Here is a 19,578-nt window from a genome sequence, read left to right as displayed (position 1 = left end):
AGATTGAACCCATGTCTCCTGCACTAGCAGGCTGATTCTTTAACACTGAGACACCAGAGAAGCCCCAGGATTTTTGTTAGTATAAAAGTCCTGATGATGCAGTCATCTATAAATATGCATACACACATGCACACACAATCAACTAAATTTACACATACGATATCTTATATTAGTACCATTTTACTGCTGGAGAAAACAGAAGGTTTAAATACTAGTCTGGAATACACAGCAAGTCTATGTTGAAGGACAGATATAGACCAAGTCTTAAAATGCCTGTTTTCCTCAATGCTATCAAAGCGTGCGGAAGAAACAATTTGTGAACACATGGAAGGTGCTTGCTATCTGGAAGATATGTGACAAATGGTAGGATTCTTTACTGGTTAGAAGTTATTTATTTTCTGGTGGAGCTTAACAAAATAAAGTACAAACCCCCTCCTCCCAAATGGTGTAAGTTCAGGAGGGAATGCATTGTTTAGCATTTTTGTGTATTATATGCACACACACATATACACATATATATACGTGTGTGTATACATATATATTCATTCATTTATTAGATGACTTATCTAAGTGCCAGACCACTTATGGTTCTTGATGATCAAGTCAAAGCCTATCATCATGCAGCTTATTTGGTGGAAAAAATGACTCAGGAATTTTAGTTAATTTTATGCAATATTACTGAACATAAAGAGCCTCCTGATGAAGGTGAAAGAGGAGAGTGAACAAGCTGGCTTATAACTCAACATTCAAAAAATGAAGATCAAGGCATCTGGGCCCATCACTTCATGGCAAAGAGATGGGGAAAAAATAGAAACAGTGACAAATTTTATTTTCTTGGGCTCCAAAACCACTGTGAGTGGTGACGGCAGCCATGATATTAAAATACACTTGCTCCTTGGAAGAAAGGCAATGACAAACCTAGACAGCATATTCAAAAGCAGAGACATTACTTTGCCTACAAAGGTCCATATAGTCAAAGCTATGGTTTTTCCACTAGACATGTAGGATGTGAGAGCTGGACAATAAAAAAAGTGGAGTGCTGGGAAGAATTGATGTCTTCGAACTGTGATGCTGGAGAAGACTCTTGAGAGTTCCTTGGACAGCAAGGAGATCCAAGCAGTCAATCCTAAAGGAAATCAATTCTGAATATTCACTGGAAGGACTGATGCTGAAGCTGAAACTCCAATACTTTGCCCACCTGATGCGAAGAGCTGACTCACTGGAAAAGACCCTGATGATGGAAAAGATTGAGGATAGGAGGAGAAGGGGACAATAGAGGATGAGACGGTAGTATGGCATCATTGACTCAATCAATGGACATGAGTTTGAGCAAACTCTGGAAGATGGTGAAGGATGAAGCCTGGTGTGCTGCAGTCCATGGGGTCACAAAGAGTAGGACAGGACTGAGCAACTGAACAACAACAACAAATGAATATGGTGATGCTCCCCAAAGTTAATATAATCTTGCTAGCTAAGTTACTTCAGTCATGTCTGACTCTTTGGGACCTTATCGACTGTAGCCTGCCAGGCTCCTTTGTCCATGGGATTCTCTAGGTGTGAATACTAGAGTGGGTTGCCATTTATTCCTCCAGGTGATGTTCCCAACCTAGGGATTGAACCCACATCTCCTGCAGATCCTGCACTGCAGGCAGATTCTTTATCACCAAGACACCATTAAGTGATGGATATTATCTAGAATAATAGTATATTTAATTTAATTCTAATCACTATTGTGACCATTAGCAAGATCTAGATATTCCACTCTAAAAGAGATGAGATAAACTAGACCACTCTATGGAGCTGATCAGACTGTGTCATGTAATTAACAGTAGAAAGAACTCAAGAGCTATTTCAGGGAGCAAATGACTTAGGAGTGACACGATTGATGTGAAACACTGAAAGGACCCGACCTGTGAAAAGGAAATTAAATGCATTCTTTCTTGCTTTAAGAAATTAAACTATAATAAATGGGTGAAAGCTATACAGTTCAGTTTCACATAAGAAATCCTATTTTAATCATCAGAGCTGCTAAAGATAGAGTGGGTTGCCCTAGGAGTTAGCAGATGTATCCAAGCAGAGGCTGAAAAAACCAGTTAGCTAGTACATTGACAAGGATACTCAATTATCCACGGAAAGGCTGAGCTTGGTGACCTTACTATTTCTTCCAGACATGAAAGTGTATTAATCTATGATGCAAGTTAAAGCAATGTTGGGACAACACTGAATTTCTTTATCTTTTCAAAGTGTCTGATTCTGTCAATTAACTATCTGGATGATCTTAATCAGCATTAATGTTCAGAGAAAGATCTTAAGTGTACTTGTTAAAATATATACTTTCTTCATGTTATAGTATAATATGTGGTATAGTATAGTATAGTATAGTATGGTATAGTATGGTATGTGTTATCTTGTTGCTCACTCATTGCTCTATTAGATTTGTTCATCAGGCTGCTGCAACAAAGTAATATAAGCTGGGTGGCTTGGAACAAGAAAAGTTGTCTCATAGTTCTGGAGGCCAGAAGTTCAAAACCAAGGTGTTGATAAGGCCACACTCCCCCTGAGATGACAGAGAATGAATTGTTCCAGGCCCCTCTCTTAGCTTCTGGTGGTTTCTTGGATTGTGACTATATAGCTCCAGTCTTCAAATGCTTTTATCCCTGTGGGTCTCAGTGGCCAAAGTTTCCTCTTTTTATAAGGACTTTGGTCATCCTGGATGATGGGCCGGCCTTTCTTCAGTATGATTTCATCTTAACTAACTACATCTGCAGTAACCCTATTTCCAAATGTGGTCACATTCTGAGGCTCTGGGGTTAGGACTTTAACATATGAATTTGCAGGGGAGAAGAAGGGACATAGTTCAACTCAGAACACTCACACAACTCCATCTTTTCCAATTTAATTTTCTAACGTTATGATTGGAATGTTATACAGGAGTTATTAATAGTTCTCTAGGGATTCAGGTGACAGCTGGATTTATTAATATTATAAGTTCCCTTGTTCATGATGGCATGGCTACTGCAAAAGGAGGGGAAAACTGGATTCTCTTTCTCAGTCAGCCACTCACTAGAAATATCACAGTTTCTCTGAATAGAGTTTTCTCAATGTGTAGATATACTAACCTTGCCACAAAATACATGACACGGTTGTTATCAGTCAAATACAGTGATTTGCATGCATTTGGTAAATGTGAAGCACTTGGGAAAAGTCTTAGAAAGAGGATGGAAGAGGCTTATCTAATTCTTTGCCAGATTATTTAAGAGTATCTGTAGGAAAAATGTGACTTTACAGAGCTAAAGATTAGCCCCATCAACACCAGTCTGCTTCATACATGGATAAAAATGTATGTATAACCAATATAGACATGAAAGTAGTGAATGGCTTTCCATACTTATATGAATGAAACATTTTTACTTTATTTTTCAATTTATATAAATTAAAAATTAATCTATGATGTAAAAAATAGAACAGTGGTTTCCTGGTGTCAGGGTTAGAGGAAGGGATGGACATTTAACAAGGAATGAAGAACCATTCAAGGTTTGTGGAATTATTCTAGGTATTGGCTGGTTATTTAATCAGTGTATACGATGACTAGAATTCATTCATTTTAGACATAGCTTATCATAAATAAGTCATTCATCAATAAAGTTGATAAAGAAAAAAATACCAGCACATTTGAAGTTGACTTTCCACCTCTGCTGAACTGTGGTTGGTGGGCTGGTGTCTTTTGTCATTATTCTCTGTGTTTAAAGGGATTTGCAAACTTCTACAGTGGTGTACATAAAGGGTTACCAGTACTGTGTCTTGGGAGGTTGGTGAGCTTGTTTTTGTTTTTGTTTTTCTAATTTGAATACACATTTTTATAAGAGTAAATCAAATTTGGGCTGGCTAGCATAATACTCTGCTGCTGCTGCTGCTAAGTTGCTTCAGTCATGTCTGACTCTGTGCAACCCCATAGACAGCAGCCCACCAGGCTCTGCTGTCCCTGGGATTCTCCAGGCAAGAACACTGGAGTGGGGTGCCATTTAATACTCACCTAACTGGTATCAGATGGTGACTGTAGCCATGAAATTAAAAGACGCTTACTCCTTGGAAGAAAAGCTATGACCAACCTAGACAGCATATTAAAAAGCAGAGACATTACTTTGCCAACAAAGGTCCGTCTGGTCAAGGTTATGGTTTTTCCAGTAATCATGTATGGATGTGAGAGTTGGACTGTGAAGAAAGTTGAGCGCCAAAGAATTGATGCTTTTGAACTATGGTGTTGGGGAAGACTCTTGAGAGTCCCTTGGACTGCAAGGAGATCCAACCAGTCCATCCTAAAGGAGATCAGTCCTGGGTGTTCATTGGAAGGACTGATGCTGAAGCTGAAACTCCAACACTTTGGCCACCTGATGCGAAGAGTTGACTCATTGGAAAAGACCCTGATGCTGGGAGGGATTGGGGGCAGGAGGAGAAGGGGACGACAGAGGATGAGATAGCTGGATGGCATCACTGACTCGATGGGCATGAGTTTGAGTAAACTCCCGGAGTTGGTGATGGACAGGGAGGCCTGGAGTGCTGCGAATCATGGAGTCGCAAAGAGTCGGACATGACTGAGTGACTGAACTGAACTGAACTGGTATTAAAACCGAATATTTAATAAAAAGCCTAGCTAGCCACAGAAAAGTCAGCAATTCTTGTTGTCATACCTGATGCACCCAGGCTCTACCGTTTTTTATTTATATACCTACAAGGACAAAAACTGCCAGAGGCAGAAATGACCACACATAGCATAAGCTCTACTTGACCACATGCACCACTGGGGTGAGGTGGCGTAAAGAGCTTAGGCTTTGAAATCAGTCCTGGAACAGAAACTAACACGTGCTTTCTGTGGAAAACTCTGTGTATTTCTGTTTCCTTGACTATAAGGAAATGTAATGTTTCTCTGATTATCTGTCTCACAGAAATATTTATAAACTGTCTACCGTACATTGACAATTGTATTGATGCTGATGAGATGAAGCAAGAGAAGTTTAGGAAACAAGAAGAAATTAAATGACTTGTCAATGTCACAAAATTAGTATATGTGAAAAAGGAGGTAGGGGGCAGGGTTGAGTTTGACATTAGTTCGTCTGATTGAATTCATCATTTTTTCTTTTACATCTTACTGTATGTGTGTGTGTTCTTCTCTGTTGCAGAAAAGTCCTGATACGTTTTTTAAAAATTAGTGGCAAGGAGGCAGTCTTATACTGTTCATTTCTACCCAGCCTGCCTAGCAACACTAACTTCCATATTTTCCACCAGCAGGATTAAAAGTTCATTGGCAGTGATGACTTCTTCCCAGTCTGAGGTGGTGACATCACGGCTCCCACCACTGGACCAATCTGGCCTTTGTAAACTACTAAAAAACCTATTCATCCTAAAGGAAGGCATCACTTGATGAAATGTACAGGTTGTTTCAGATGAACTGGAACACAGGCTAGTCCGATTCTCAAAATAAAAACAGTGATGATCGATCTACTCTACTTCATCCTGATGGCTCCGACAGTGAAGAGTCAGCCTGCAATTCAGAAGACCTAGGTTCAGTCCTTGGGTTGGGACGATCCCCTGGAGAAGGGAATGGCTACCCACTCTAGTATTCTTGCCTAGAAAATGCCATGAACAGAGGAGACTGGCAAGCTATAGACCATGAGGACCCACAGAGTTGGACACAACTGAGCGACTGAGAGTTTCAGTTTTCACTTTAACCTCATCTATAGGAAAAAAGAAGAAAGGCAGTGACAGAAGGCTTTTTAGGAACATACTTGTAACATCAAAAGCATTTCTAAAGACAAAAATCTTTGCTGAAAACACTGATACCCGAGGAAAACATTTTGTTATTCATTAAACTATATGTTCTCTAAGGTTTCTTTTAAGTGCTCCGGCCTGGTGCACTGGGAAGACCCAGAGGAATCGGGTGGAGAGGGAGGTGGGAGGGGGGATCAGGATTGGGAATACATGTAAATCCATGGCTGATTCATATCAATGTATGACAAAACCCACTGGAAAAAAAATAATAATAATAAAAATAAATAAATAAATAAATAAATTCAAAAGTTTATACGATCTTATACTCTTGATGAGATTCTTCTTGGATCTTTGTTTTCTTGTGCATATCTTTGATTTTAGTTCAGGTCCAAATTACTACCTGCCGGAATTTCTGCAACAGCCTTCTAGCTTGTCTTCTAGCCAGATTTGTTCTCCTTTAGAGAGTCCTGTGTGTATCCTCTCCAGACTAAACTACCTAAAGCAGAGTGCTTTTCCCACATTCGTTTCTATTTTGTCACACCAACGTTATATTTTGTTATTGGAACATTCTCTCATGATGTTGTTTTTTCTCCCATGACTTGGAAATTAAATCCCACTCATAAGTAAGTCCCATGTTTCAGATAAGCACTCCAGAGCACACAATCATTTCCTTTTCAGAACAGGTAGTGCAGCTGTGTTAAGTATTTCTCACTTTAGCATTCATTTATTATCTAATTGGCTCATATTTTATAATTCTGTCTTTCAAGCCACAATGACCAAAAAAATTTCTGTTTCTTCTCTCCAGCATTTTGCTCAAGACCACAGTTCTTCATAAATTCTTACTGTGTGTGTGTATGCTCAGTCACATCCAACTCTGCTCGACTCCATGCATGGTAGCCCACCAGGCTCCTCTGCCCATGGAATTCTCCAGGCAAGAATGCTGGAGTTGGTTGTCATGGCTTCCTCCAGAGGATCTCTCTGAACCAGGGATCAAACCTGCATCTCTTATGTCTCCTGCATTGGCAGGCAAGTTCATTACCACTAGTGTCACCTGAGAGGCGCTACCTGAAAAAGACAACTGCATCTCTTCTTACAAAGCTGGTCATAGTGAGCCTATTAGTAAAACTGGATAGCAGGAGTATAACTGAAGAGTAAAAAAGGTAAAAACTGTGATATTTGCATGGCAACACACCCCATCCAATCAGTCAGTTCAGTTCAGTTGCTCAGTCATGTCCAACTCTTTGCAACCTCATGGACTGCAGCACACCAGGCTTTCCTGTCCATCATCAACTCCCGGAGTTTACTCAAACTCATGTCCATTGAGTCGGTGATGCCATCTAACCACCTCATCCTCTGTCGTCCCCTTCACCTCCTGCCTTCAATCTTTCCCAACATCAGGGTCTTTTCAAATGAGTCAGTTCTTTGCACCAGGTGGCCAAAGTATTGGAGTTTCAGCTTCAACATCAGTCCTTCCAATGAATATTCAGGACTGATTTCCTTTAGGATGGGCTGGTTGGATCTCCTTACTTGTCCACGGGACTCTCAAGAGTCTTCTCCAACACCACAGCTCAAAAGCATCAATTCTTCAATACTCTGCTTTCTTTATAGTCCAACTCTCACATCCATACATAGCTACTGGAAAAACCATGGCTTTGACTAGATGGACCTTTGCTGGCAAAATAATGTCTCTGCTTTTGAATATGCTTTCTAGGTTGGTCATAACTTTCCTTCCAAGGAGCAAGTGTCTTCTAGTTTCATGGCTAAAGTCACCATCTGCAGCAATTTTGGAGCCTCCCCAAAATAAAGTCTCTTACCATTTCCATTGTTTCCCCACTTATTTACCATGAAGTTATGGGACCCCATGCCATGATCTTAGTTTTATGAATGTTGAGTTTAAGCCAGCTTTTTCACTCTTCTCTTTCACTTTCATAAAGAGGCTCTTTAGTTTTTCTTCACTTGCTGCTGTAAGTGTGGTGTCATCTGCATATCTGAGGTTATTGATATTTCTCCTGGCAATCTTGATTCCAGCTTGGGCTTCATCCAGCCCAGTGTTTCTCATGATGTACTCTGCACATAAGTTAAATAAGCAGGGTAACAATATATAGCCTTGACATACTCCTTTCCCAATATGGAACCAGACTGTTGTATGATGTCTGGTTTTAACTGCTGCTTCTTGACCTGCATACAGATATCTCAAGACACAGGTAAGGTGGTCTGGTATTCCCATCTCTTGAAGAATTTTCCACACCTTGTTGTGATCTGAACAGTCAAAGGCTTTGGCATAGTCAATAGAGCAGAAATAGATCTTTTTCTGGAACTCTGTTTTTCAATGATCCAATGGATGTTGGCAATTTGATCTCTGGTTCCTCTGCCTTTTCTAAAACCAGCTTGAACATCTGGAAGTTCATGGCTCACATATTGCTGAAGCCTGGCTTAGAGAATTTTGAGCATTACTTTGCTAGTCTGTGTGATGAGTGCAATTGTGCAGTAGTTTGAACATTCTTTGGCATTGCCTTTCTTTGGGATTGGAATGAAAACTGACCTTTTCCAGTCCCGTGGACACTGCTGAGTTTTCCAAATTTGCTGGCATATTGAGTACAGCACTTTCACAGAATCATCTTTCAGGATTTGCAATAGCTCAACTGGAATTCCATCACCTCCACTAGCTTTGTTTGTAAGGCCCACTTGACTTCACATTCCAGGATGTCTGGCTCTAGGTGAGTGATCACACCATCGTGATTATCTGGGTCATGTAGATCTTTTTTGTATAGTTCTTCTTTGTATTCTTGCCACCTCTTCTCAAAATCTTCTGCTTCTGTTAGGTTCATACCATTTCTATCCTTTATTGTGCCCATCTTTGCATGAAATATTCCCTTAGGATCTCTAATTTTCTTGAAGAGATCTCTAGTCTTTCCTATTCTATTGTTTTACTCTATTTCTTTGCTTTGATCACTGAGGATGACTTTCTTATCTCTCCTTGTTATTCTTTGAAACTCTGCATTCAGATGGGTATATCTTTCCTTTTCTACTTTGCCTTTAGCTTCTCTCTTTTCACTGCTATTTGTAAGGCCTCCTCAGACAACCATTTGCCTTTTTGAATTTCCTTTTCTTGGGGATGATTTTTATCACGGCCTCCTTTGGAAAGTCATGAACCTCCATCCATAGTTCTTCAGGCACTCTGTCTATCAGATCTAATCCCTTGAATCTATTTGTCACTTCCACTATATAACTGTATGGGATTTGAGATATTCACTACTTTCTTCAATTTAAGTTTGAATTTGGCAATAAGGAGTTCATGATCTGAGCCACAGTGAGCTCCTGGTCTTGTTTTTACTGACTGTATAGAGCTTGTCCATCTTTGGCTGCAAAGAACATAATCAATAGCAGCAGCGGCTGTGTGGTGCAGGAGCGACTTTGAGGAGATACCCCATATCCAAGGGCAAAGGAGAAGCCCCAGCAAGACAGTAGGAAGGGCAAAATTGCATTTAGAATCAAGTCCTATACCCACTAGAGAAGCTCAGAGGGCTCAAACAAACCTTGTGTGCACCAGGACCCAGAGACCCCACAGAGACTGAGACAGAACTATTTATGAGTATCTCCTGTGGAGGTACAGCTTGGCAGTGGACAGCTGAGGGGCAGGGGGTCTGAGTGCAGCAGACCTGGGAAAGGCATAAGCCCTCTTGGAGGAGATCGCCATTAACCCCACCATAGAGCCACCAGAACTTACACAGGACTGGGGAAACAGACTCTTGGAGGGCACAAACAAAACCTTGTGCACACCAGGACCCAGGAGAAAGGAGCAGTGACCCCACAAAAGACTGACCCAGACTTGCCCAGGAGTGTCCAGGAGTCTCTGGCAGAGGCACGTGTCGGGGATAGCCTGCTGCAGGGTCGGGGGCACTGAGTGCAGCAGTGTGTTCATGGGACCTTTTGAAGGAGGTTGCGGTTATCTTCATTACCTCCACCATAGTTTAGCAAGTCAAATAACAGGGAGGGAACACAGCCCCGCCCATCGACAGAAAATTGGATTACAGATTTACTGAGCATGGGCCCTCCCATCAGAACAAGACCCAGTTTTCCCCTCAGTCAGTCTCTCCCATAAGGAAGCTTCCATAAGCCTCTTATCCTTCTTCATTAGAGGGTAGACAGAATGAAAACCACAGTCACAGAAAACTAACCATCTGATCACATGGACCACAGTCTTGTCTAACTTAATGAAACTATGAGTCATGCTATGTAGGGCCACCCAGGACAGACAGGACATGGTGGAGAGTTCTGACAAAATGTGGTCCACTGGAGAAGGGAATGGCAAACTATCTGATCAAGGACGACACAAAAAGTTAGAGGAAATGTTTTCTGACTCTTGGTTTCTAATAAATCCTAGATTCCCTATTTCAGTGGACGAAGTAGCAGGGTTCAAGCCCCCACATCACTGAGGTTTGGGCAAAAGACTGCCCTGTCTAGCTTGTGGCTATTCAGTGCTAGTAAGCTGAGTGAGAGTAGATGGCAGGATCCCTGGGTCAGGAAGATTCCCTGGAGGAGGGCATGGCAACCCAATCCAGTATTCTTGCTTGGAGAACCCCATGGACAGAGGAGGCTGGTGGGCTAGAGTCCATAGGGTCACAAAGAAACAAGCACAACTGAAGCCATCTAGCACACATGCACAGTGTAACATTTATCTTAAGATCTAATAGAATTTTATTTGCAAAGAATCTTATGAAATGCCAGGGGGAAACAGAATCATTTCCATCCTATTAGATGGGTTCCTTAAAAAAAAACCAAAAAAACAAAAAACTCTAGCTAGCTAGCTATCATCCATCCATTCGTCCATCAAACCGATCTCAGCCCACTAAGCTACGATATGATTGAAACATTACCTGTGCACATCTTTCAAACAAGGAGAAAGAAAAAGAAGCAGAGAGACACTAGAACAAATCAAAGTGGCAAGTGGATCCAAGCCATAGTGAAAATATCTCTGTGATTCAGGGCAGACCAGTGCAAGAGTCCCCTCATCCTAGGTAAACAGGATGAGAGTGCCCTGTGTTGGGGGTGCTAGCTTAGCTGCCTCAAGGGTGCCCCCTGCTGACTGTTACTCGGGGGATTCCCACACAGCACTACTTTTGTATGAATCACCACATTCCCATAGTAACCACGGGAATCCTGTATCTGAGAGAATGAGAAAGTGGTGAAGTATTAGCACATACATGCATGCGTGTTCAGCCACTTCAGTCATGTCAGACTCTGTGACCTGATAGACTGTGGCCCACCAGGCTCCTCTGTCCATGGGATTCTCCAGGCAAGAATACTGGAGTGGGTTGTCATGCCATTCTCCAGGGGATCTTCCTGACACAGGGATTGAACCCATGTCTCATGTTTCCTGCATTGGCAAGAGGATTCTTTACCTCTAGTGCCACCTGGGAAGCCCATATTAGCACATATCTACACCTAATTTCTGTTAAGCTTCCAAGCAGGGAGTGGAAGTGGGAAGTGAGGAGCTATATGATACAGAGGAATTATAATATCCTTGTCCAGTTGTGAGAGTCAGGTGCTACGGCTGAAAATACCTTACTATTCTGAGTCAAATATGTTTCCAAAATTCCTTGGCCTGGCACACGAGGTTATTTAAAAATCAGATGAAACCTGACTTTTCTGCCTTCTCTCTTTTTTCTCCTCCTACACTAACTTTTTACAGCAACCAAACAAGCTTTGATTCTTTAAATTTCCTTTCCTTCTCAGAGGCACCCTCTCTCCTCTTTTATGCCTGTCTAGTTGACCTTCTTTAGAACCTCCCCAGATGGCCCTGAGGAGCAGGAAAGTTTGCAAACTACTGGCCTACCCAAGGCCCAAATCAAGTTTGACTTCATCCATGACACCTGCCCAGGCTACTCTGGGATCCTGGCACATCTCCCTCTAACCACCCCCTCAGCTACAGATTATATCAATCCTTGGCACATAATCATTGATTGTCTCATGTCATTTCATCTGATGATCTGTTTTTATTCTTACTTAGCACCTTCACTATTCTTTCCCTTCCTTAAATGTCTGTGTGTCTTAATCCCCCAATTAGAGGTGAAAACAATGAGAGTTGAATCCCACTGTGTTTTCCTTTTAGTTATGGATCAAGAAATATGATCACTGCCTGGAAGAGGTCAGAGACACAGAAGCAAAGCCAAACCATTATTTAAGCCACACAGCCAAAGGCAAGCTTTGCAGGAGAGCTGCATGCCCCGCAATACCCTGAGGTTTAGCTCTCAGGGTCTGCGCCCTCTTGCCAAGTTGCATACAAACCAGAGTTTAGCAAATTCAGCACAGTTTCTCAATCAGTCTTAGTTCTGATGAGGCAAGAATCTGCATTAGGTAAACTTAGGTGTCACTTTTTGAATATTGTGTCTTCATGTTCTGAGTGTCAAACCTTATAGAAACATTGCAACAACCTGAAAGAGTTCAAGCAATCTATAAAAGCCGCTAAGATCCAAGACTCAAACTGTGTTGAAAGAAAGACACCTTGGTCCAATTCTGCACAACAGTGAGGACCACTGGATCCTCTAGTGATCCACTCCCAGGTTTTGGGAAACAAGTCAGACAAACAGGTGGTGCGGGACTGTTCTCTTTGGGTAAGAATGTGCTTTCATGGAACATGCTTCCCAGTAATGCCTCCCGGTATAAACTTAAAGGAAGCACTATCATTTATAAAACTGCATCTTTATCAGGCTTCTACTTTCAGGATGTGCTATCATTAAGACACCATCCTTGGCTCTAATCAAAGCAAAGGGAATTTATTTATTTTTTTAAATAAGCTTTTTATAATGGACATTTGGTAACCACAAGTCAGTAAAACAGAATACAGGTTTCTTTTTAAGACAAATCAAAATAAGAATCAGGAAGTTGTAGACTGCTAAGTCTCTGTTTGCAGCCTCCTTTAGCATCCAGCTATGGTATAGCTGCTCTTTCCTCTAGAGACTAAGACTTATGAGAATACCATGGGTCTCTGAGGCCCTTTAAGACCTAAGGATGCTTTGTGTTCTGCCTTCTATATGAGATCCTTTGTGTTTGGCCAGTATCATTATTTCATTCAGATTTAAAGAATCATATGGGGCTTCTTCATTTCACTGATCCCCTTTTATTCACAGCCTTCCCTGTACCTATTGGTATCACTTGGTTATTCTTTCTCTATGTACTTACCAAAATAGGGAGAGTTTAAAATATGGCATAGATTTTTGGTATCTATATTTCATTCATCTTTTTTCCCCTGTCTAGTCATTTAATAAACACTGAGTATCAAACCTTGTAGAAACACTGCAACAACCTGAAAGAGTTCAAGTAAGCCATAAAAGCTGCTCAGATCCAAGACTCGAAATGTGTTGAAAGAAAAACACCTTGGTCCAATTCTGCATAAGGGTAAGGACTACTACAAAGAGAAAATTTATTCCTTTCAGATCAGCAGAATAACTAGGGTAAAAAAGGCAAAAATCAGAGCAGAAATAAATGAAAAAGAAATTAAGGAGACTATAGCAAAAATCAACAAAACTAAAAGCTGGTTCTTTGAGAAGATAAATAAAATAGACAAGACATTAGCCAGACTCATCAAGAAAAAAGGGAGAAGAATCAAATCAATAAAATTATAAATGAAAATGGAGAAATCACAAGAGACAACACAGAAATACAAAAGATCACAAGGGACTACTATGAACAATAAAATGCCCATAAAATGGACAACCTGGAAGGAACAGACAAATCTTTATAAAACTATAACCTTCCAAAACTGAACCAGGAATAAATAGGAAATCTTAACAGTGCTTAACACCACAAGCATAGAAATCAAACCTATAATAAAAATATCTCCCAACAAATAAAAGCCTAGGACCAGATGGCTTCACAGGTGAATTCTACCAAAAATTTAGAGAAGAGCTAACACCTGTCCTATTCAAACTCTTTCAGAAAATTTCAGAGGAAGGTAAACTCCCCAACTCATTCTGTGAGGCCACCAGCACCCTAATACCAAAACCAGAAAAAAGATGCCACAAAAAAAGAAAACAACAGGCCAATATCACTGACAAACATAAATGCAAAAGTACTCAACAAAATCCTAGCAAACAGAACCCAACAACATATTAAAAAGATCATACATCATGACCAAGTGGGTTTTATCCCAGAGGTGCAAGCATTCTTCAATATTTGCAAATCAATCAATATGATGCACCATATTAACAAATTAACAAATCTCAATAGATGCAGGGAAAGCCTTTGAGAAAATTCAACACCCAGCTACAATCAAAACTGTCCAGAAAGCAGGCATAGAAGGAACATACCTCAGTGTAATAAAAACTATATACGACAAACCCACAGCAAACATTATTCTCTATGGCAAAAAACTAAAAGCATTTCTTCTAAAATTAGGAACAAGACAAGGGTGTCCACTGTCACCACTATTAGTCAACATAGTTTTGGAAGTCCTAGCCACAGCAATCAGAGAAGAAAAAGAAATAAAAGGAATCCAGATTGGAAAAGAAGAAGTAAAACTCTCATGGTTTGCAGATGACATGATCCTCTATATAGAAAACCCTAAAGATGTCACCAGAAAAATCACTAGAGCTAATTAACAAATATAGTACAGCTGCAGGATATGAAATTGATACACAGAAATCCCTTGAATTCCTATACACTAACAATGGAAAAACAGAAAGAGAAATTAAGGAAACAATCCCATTCACCATTGAAATGAAAAGAATAAAATACTTAGGAGTAAATTTATCTAAAGAAACAAAAGACCTATATATAGAAAACTATAAAACACTGATGAACGCAATCAAAGATGACACAAACAGATGAAATTCATGGATTGTAAGAATCAATACAGTGAAAATGAGTATACTACGCAAAGCAATCTATAGATTCAGTGCAATCCCTATGAAGCTGCCAACAGTATTTTTCACAGAACTAAAACAAATAATTACACTATGTGTATGGGGAAAAAAAAAAAAAAACAAACACCAAAAAACTCGAATAGGCAAAGCAATCTTGAGAAAGAAGAATGGAACTGGAGGAATTAACCTTCCTGATTTCAAACTATACTGCAAAGCTACAGTCATCAAGGCAGTATGGTACTGGCACAAAAACAGAAATATAGATCAATGGAATGAAATAGAAAGCCCAGAGATAAATCCACACACCTATGGACACCTTATCTTTCACAAAGGAGGCAAGAATATAGCATGGAGAAAAGACAATCTCTTTAACAAGTGGTGCTAGGAAAACTGGTCAACACCTGTAAAAGAATGAAACTAGAACACTTTCTAACACCATACACAAAAATAAACTCCAAATGGATTAAAGGTCTACATATAAGACCATAAACTATAAAACTCTTAGAGGAAAACGTAGGCATAACACTCTCTGACATAAATCACAGCAAGATCCTCTATGAACCACCTCAGAGAGTAATGGAAATAAAAACAGAAATAAACAAATAGGATCTAATTAAACTTAAAAGCATTTGCACAATGAAGGAAACTATAAGTAAGGTGAAAAGGCAGCCTTCAGAATGGGAGAAAAATAATAGCAAATGAAGAAACTGACCAAGAATTAATCTCAAAAATACACAAGCAGCTCATGCAGCTCAATACCAGGAAAGCAAACAACCCAATAAAAAAGTGGGCCAATGAACTAAACAGACATTTCTCCAAAGAAGACATACAGATGGCTAACAAACACATGAAAAGATGCTCAACATCACTCCTTATTAGAGAAATCCAAATCAAAACCACAATGAGATATCATCTCACATCTGTCAGAATGGCTGCCATCAAAACGGTCTACAAACAATAAATGCTGGAGAGGGTGTGGAGAAAAGGGAACCCTCTTACACCATTGGTGGGAATGCAAACTGGTACAGCCACTATGGAGAACACTGTGGAGATTCCTTAAAAAACCTGAAGTAGAACTGCCATATGACCCAGCAATCCCATTGCTGGGCATACACACCAAAGAAACCAGAACTGAAAGAGACATGTGTACCCCAATGTTCACTGCAGCACTGTTTACATCAGCTAGGACATGGAAGCAACCTAGATGTCCATTGGCAGACAAGTGGATAAGGAAATTGTGGTACATATACACAATGGAATGTTACTCAGCTATAAAAAATAACACATTTAAGTCAGTTCTAATGAGGTGGATGAAACTAGAGCCTATTATACAGAGTGAAGTAAATCAGAAAGAGAAACACCAATACAGTATATTAAGGAATATATGTGGAATTTAGAAAGATGATAAAGACGATCCTAAATGCAAGGCAGCAAAAGAGACAGAGATGTAAAGAAGACTTTCAGACTCTGTGGGAAAAGGCGAGGGTGGGATGATATGAGAGAATAGCACTGAAACATGTATATTACCATATGTAAAATAGATGATGAGTGCAAGTTCAATGCATAACAGATCATTCAAAGCCAGTGCTCTGGGACAACCAAGAGGGGTGGGGTGAGGAGGGAGATAAGAGGGGGATTCAGGATGTGGGGACACATGTGCACCTGTGGCTGATCCATGTCAAAGTATGGCATAAATCACCACAGTATTATAATTATCTGCCAATTAAAATATATAGATTAATTACCCCCCCCCAAAAAAAAGGGCAAAGATTTGCATAGCACATCAGTGCACTGAACATTACCAGGCCTGTTCTGTGCTGAGAACAGAGAAAATAAATTTCATTCCAAGTTTACAGATCTCTCTCCACTACCCCTGAAATCTGTGTAATGATATAATGATTCAGGTCTAGGAGAGGACACAGGAGCAACATTTCCTGAAGGTAGTAAAATGCATAAGCTTTTACTATCCAATCCCAGGATCCCAGATACCCATATTTATAATTAACATAATATTATAAAGGAATGATTGGTATGATTCTGTCAAGAAAAAAAAAAAGAGAGAGAGAGAGACTTTGTAAAAGTCCACAGCAGCTATGTAGCTACACAAGCCACCCCAGGGCCATTGCACAGACTGTTCCTTCCATGAAGCACACAGTTCACAAAGCTGGTTCCTGTCTTACCCTTCAGGTGTTAGATTAAGTGCCACATGCCCAGAGAAGCCCTCCTGAACACCCCATGTAATAGTAATGAGTATGTTTCCTTCTCTCAGATTCATGTAAATTTCCTTCACAAAACTTATGATAATTTTCAGCTGTTTCTGCTTATATATACTTTGTCAGATATTCCATTAGAATATCAGGTCTTCACTGTCTCTCCAGTGCCAAGCTAGTCTTAGCTTAGAGGAGACACTTAGGAAAAAAATGAGGGAGAAAAGCAAAAGACCTAGTTCTTATATGAAGAACAAATTCATTTCTTTTTTTTATACACAGATGTTTCCCATTTGTTCTATGCCCAAGAAACAAATTGCTGTGAGTTGACTGCACTGTTTGTCAAGTCACTGATTACAAAATTAAACTGGGCCTTACCACTCTAGATCCTATTAAAAGATTATACTTTACCTCTGTCATATTTTCTAACTCAAAGTCTTCTGAAATTTGTAAGGTGCTGATGGTGATCAAGGTCCCACCCAGTTATAACCTTTATTCCTGCATTGACACAGTTTTCATGAAGGCTAAAAAAAAAATATTGTGGGAACTGCAATGACTTTAGTAATCTCAGAGGTGGATAGTCATATAAACCTAATGCAATTGCCATAACCTAGAGATCGTCATTGGAGAAGGAAATGGCAACCCACTCCAGTGTTCTTGCCTGGAGAATCCCAGGGATGGAGGAGCCTGGTGGGCTGCCTTCCATGGGGTTGCATAGAGTCGGACACGACTGATGTGACGCAGCAGCAGAGATTGTCATGGGGCCCAAGGGTTAAGTCTGCAGACACTTCCCACAAAATAAGACTCACACTAGGAGCTTCACTCTTGGGTGATTTCCCCATGGCAACCTAAAAACCAAGGAAATTTCCTGCCTAGGTAATAATTCTTTGCAAAAGAGGGTAGATGTACAGCATAAATTACTTTCCTGAAAAAATGATAAAGGTGAAAGAATTGTAAAAGAGTAACTATATTTCCATTCATTTTTCTGTGGTTCAAAAAGGAGATTTCTCCTCTCTTTCGTGGGGCTGCCTAGGAATGGCAGCCATCTCCTGCTTGGCATTACTGCCACTCTCAGACCCTTCCTGAAGCCCAAAATCAGGGTCAAAAAGAGGACCAAGGAGCTCATCCAGCAACAGTCAGACCGATATGTCAAAATTAAACAGAACCAGCAGAAACCCAGAGGCACTGACAACAGGGTAAGCAGGAGAGTCAATGGCCAAAGATCTTGATGTCCAACATGATTACGGGAGCAACAAGAAAACACAGCGCTTGTGGCCCAGTGGCTTCCGGAAGTTCCTGGTCCACAACCTCAAGGAGCTTGAAGTGCTGCTGATGTGTAACGTCTTCCAGTGCCAGGACTGCTCACAACATCTCCTCCAAGAACCCCAAAGCCTTTGTGGAAAGAGCAGCCCTATTGGCCATCAGAGTCTGCAATCCCAACACCAGGCTGCACAGCAAAGAAAATGAAGAGAGGGCTACTGCACAATTTTGTTTATGTTAATAATACCATAAAACTCAGGGGTGGGGGCGGGGAAGGCGATTCCTGGCTTGTCAGAATAGAATGTCATACAAACCAAAGGCCACAGCTTTAGACCAAAACTTCACCAACATTAAGTTTTGTTAAGTATTTCTCTTCTCTGTAGAGTACTGAATATCACCTATCAGTTCTTTCTTCAAAAGTCATCTTTGAAATGAATTACAGAGTCATTCATACTATCTGTTCCCACAAATCCTCAGGGTCTAATGTATAACTTAACCAAAAGAGCATCCACTTTCTGGAAAAATATTACTGAGATTTTTTTCTTTTATGCTTTTCAGGTTTTCCATGAAGATTTATCTAGAATGGATTTGGGATCACTGCTTCACTAGAAGGTTATAGATAGCTCATGAAAGAACTTGGTTTTTGATTTAAAGAAAATAAATGAGGGCTTCCCTCATATTTCAGTTCGTAAAGAATCTACCTGCAATGCAGGAGATCCCGGTTCGATTCCTGGGTTGGGAAGATCCCCTGGAGAAGGGATAGGCTACCCACTCCAGTATTCTTGGGCTTCCCTTGTGGCTCAGCTGGTAAAGAAGCTGCCTGCAATGCAGGAGACCTGGGTTCGATCCCTGGGTTGGGAAGATCCCCTGGAGAAGGGAAAGACTACCCACTCCAGTATTCTAGCCTGGAGAATGCCATGGGCAGTCTGTGGGGTCGCAAAGAGTCAGACATGACTGAATGTCTTTCACTTTCACTTTCTTTCACTTTCAAAATAAATGAAGTTCTCAAGAGTGTTGAACACCAATCTATTTATCAGCTAAACAAATAAATGTTCATTTGAGAATACAAATAGCTCCTTGAATGGTCTCAAATGTTCTGTCTTTATCATCTGTGTGCACCAAAATGCCCACCCATCTTTTACTTGGAGAAAATAAACTGTAACCATGAGATGATTTTCAGAAGGCATCAAATATAGACTTTAGACCAGATAGACCTGAGTTTGCATTTTGATTCTGAGTTTGCAGTACTTCCTTGGGGGAGACTCTAGGCCCTTTTCAGTTTTAATTTTTCATATAGAAACTGATGACCTCATTCATACATACAGCTTCAACCACCACCTATATGATCTTAAATCATTAAATTAGCTACAACCGGACTTTCCTGCTGAGCACTAGACTCATCTATAATTGGGTTTTACACAGTTCACCTCCGATGGTTCAGTGGCACCAAAAACACAACAGATTAAAAAGATGAATTGATT

General features: G+C 40.4%; 1 protein-coding gene and 1 pseudogene across 1 annotated transcript in view; one reads left to right on the top strand and one right to left on the bottom strand.

The window, feature by feature from the left end:
- The window catches only part of FAR2 (fatty acyl-CoA reductase 2), a 177,246-nt gene that overhangs the window by 94,466 nt on the left and 63,202 nt on the right, over positions 1-19,578 (bottom strand). The gene's annotated exons all lie outside the window — the stretch shown is intronic.
- Positions 14,579-18,338, top strand: LOC122423157 (annotated as a pseudogene).

Source organism: Cervus canadensis, chromosome 21 (assembly GCF_019320065.1).
Source record: "Cervus canadensis isolate Bull #8, Minnesota chromosome 21, ASM1932006v1, whole genome shotgun sequence".
NCBI classification, from domain to species: domain Eukaryota; kingdom Metazoa; phylum Chordata; class Mammalia; order Artiodactyla; family Cervidae; genus Cervus; species Cervus canadensis.
The sequence above is the reverse complement of the archived record's forward strand: the minus strand, read 5'-3'. Positions and strand labels throughout refer to the sequence as shown.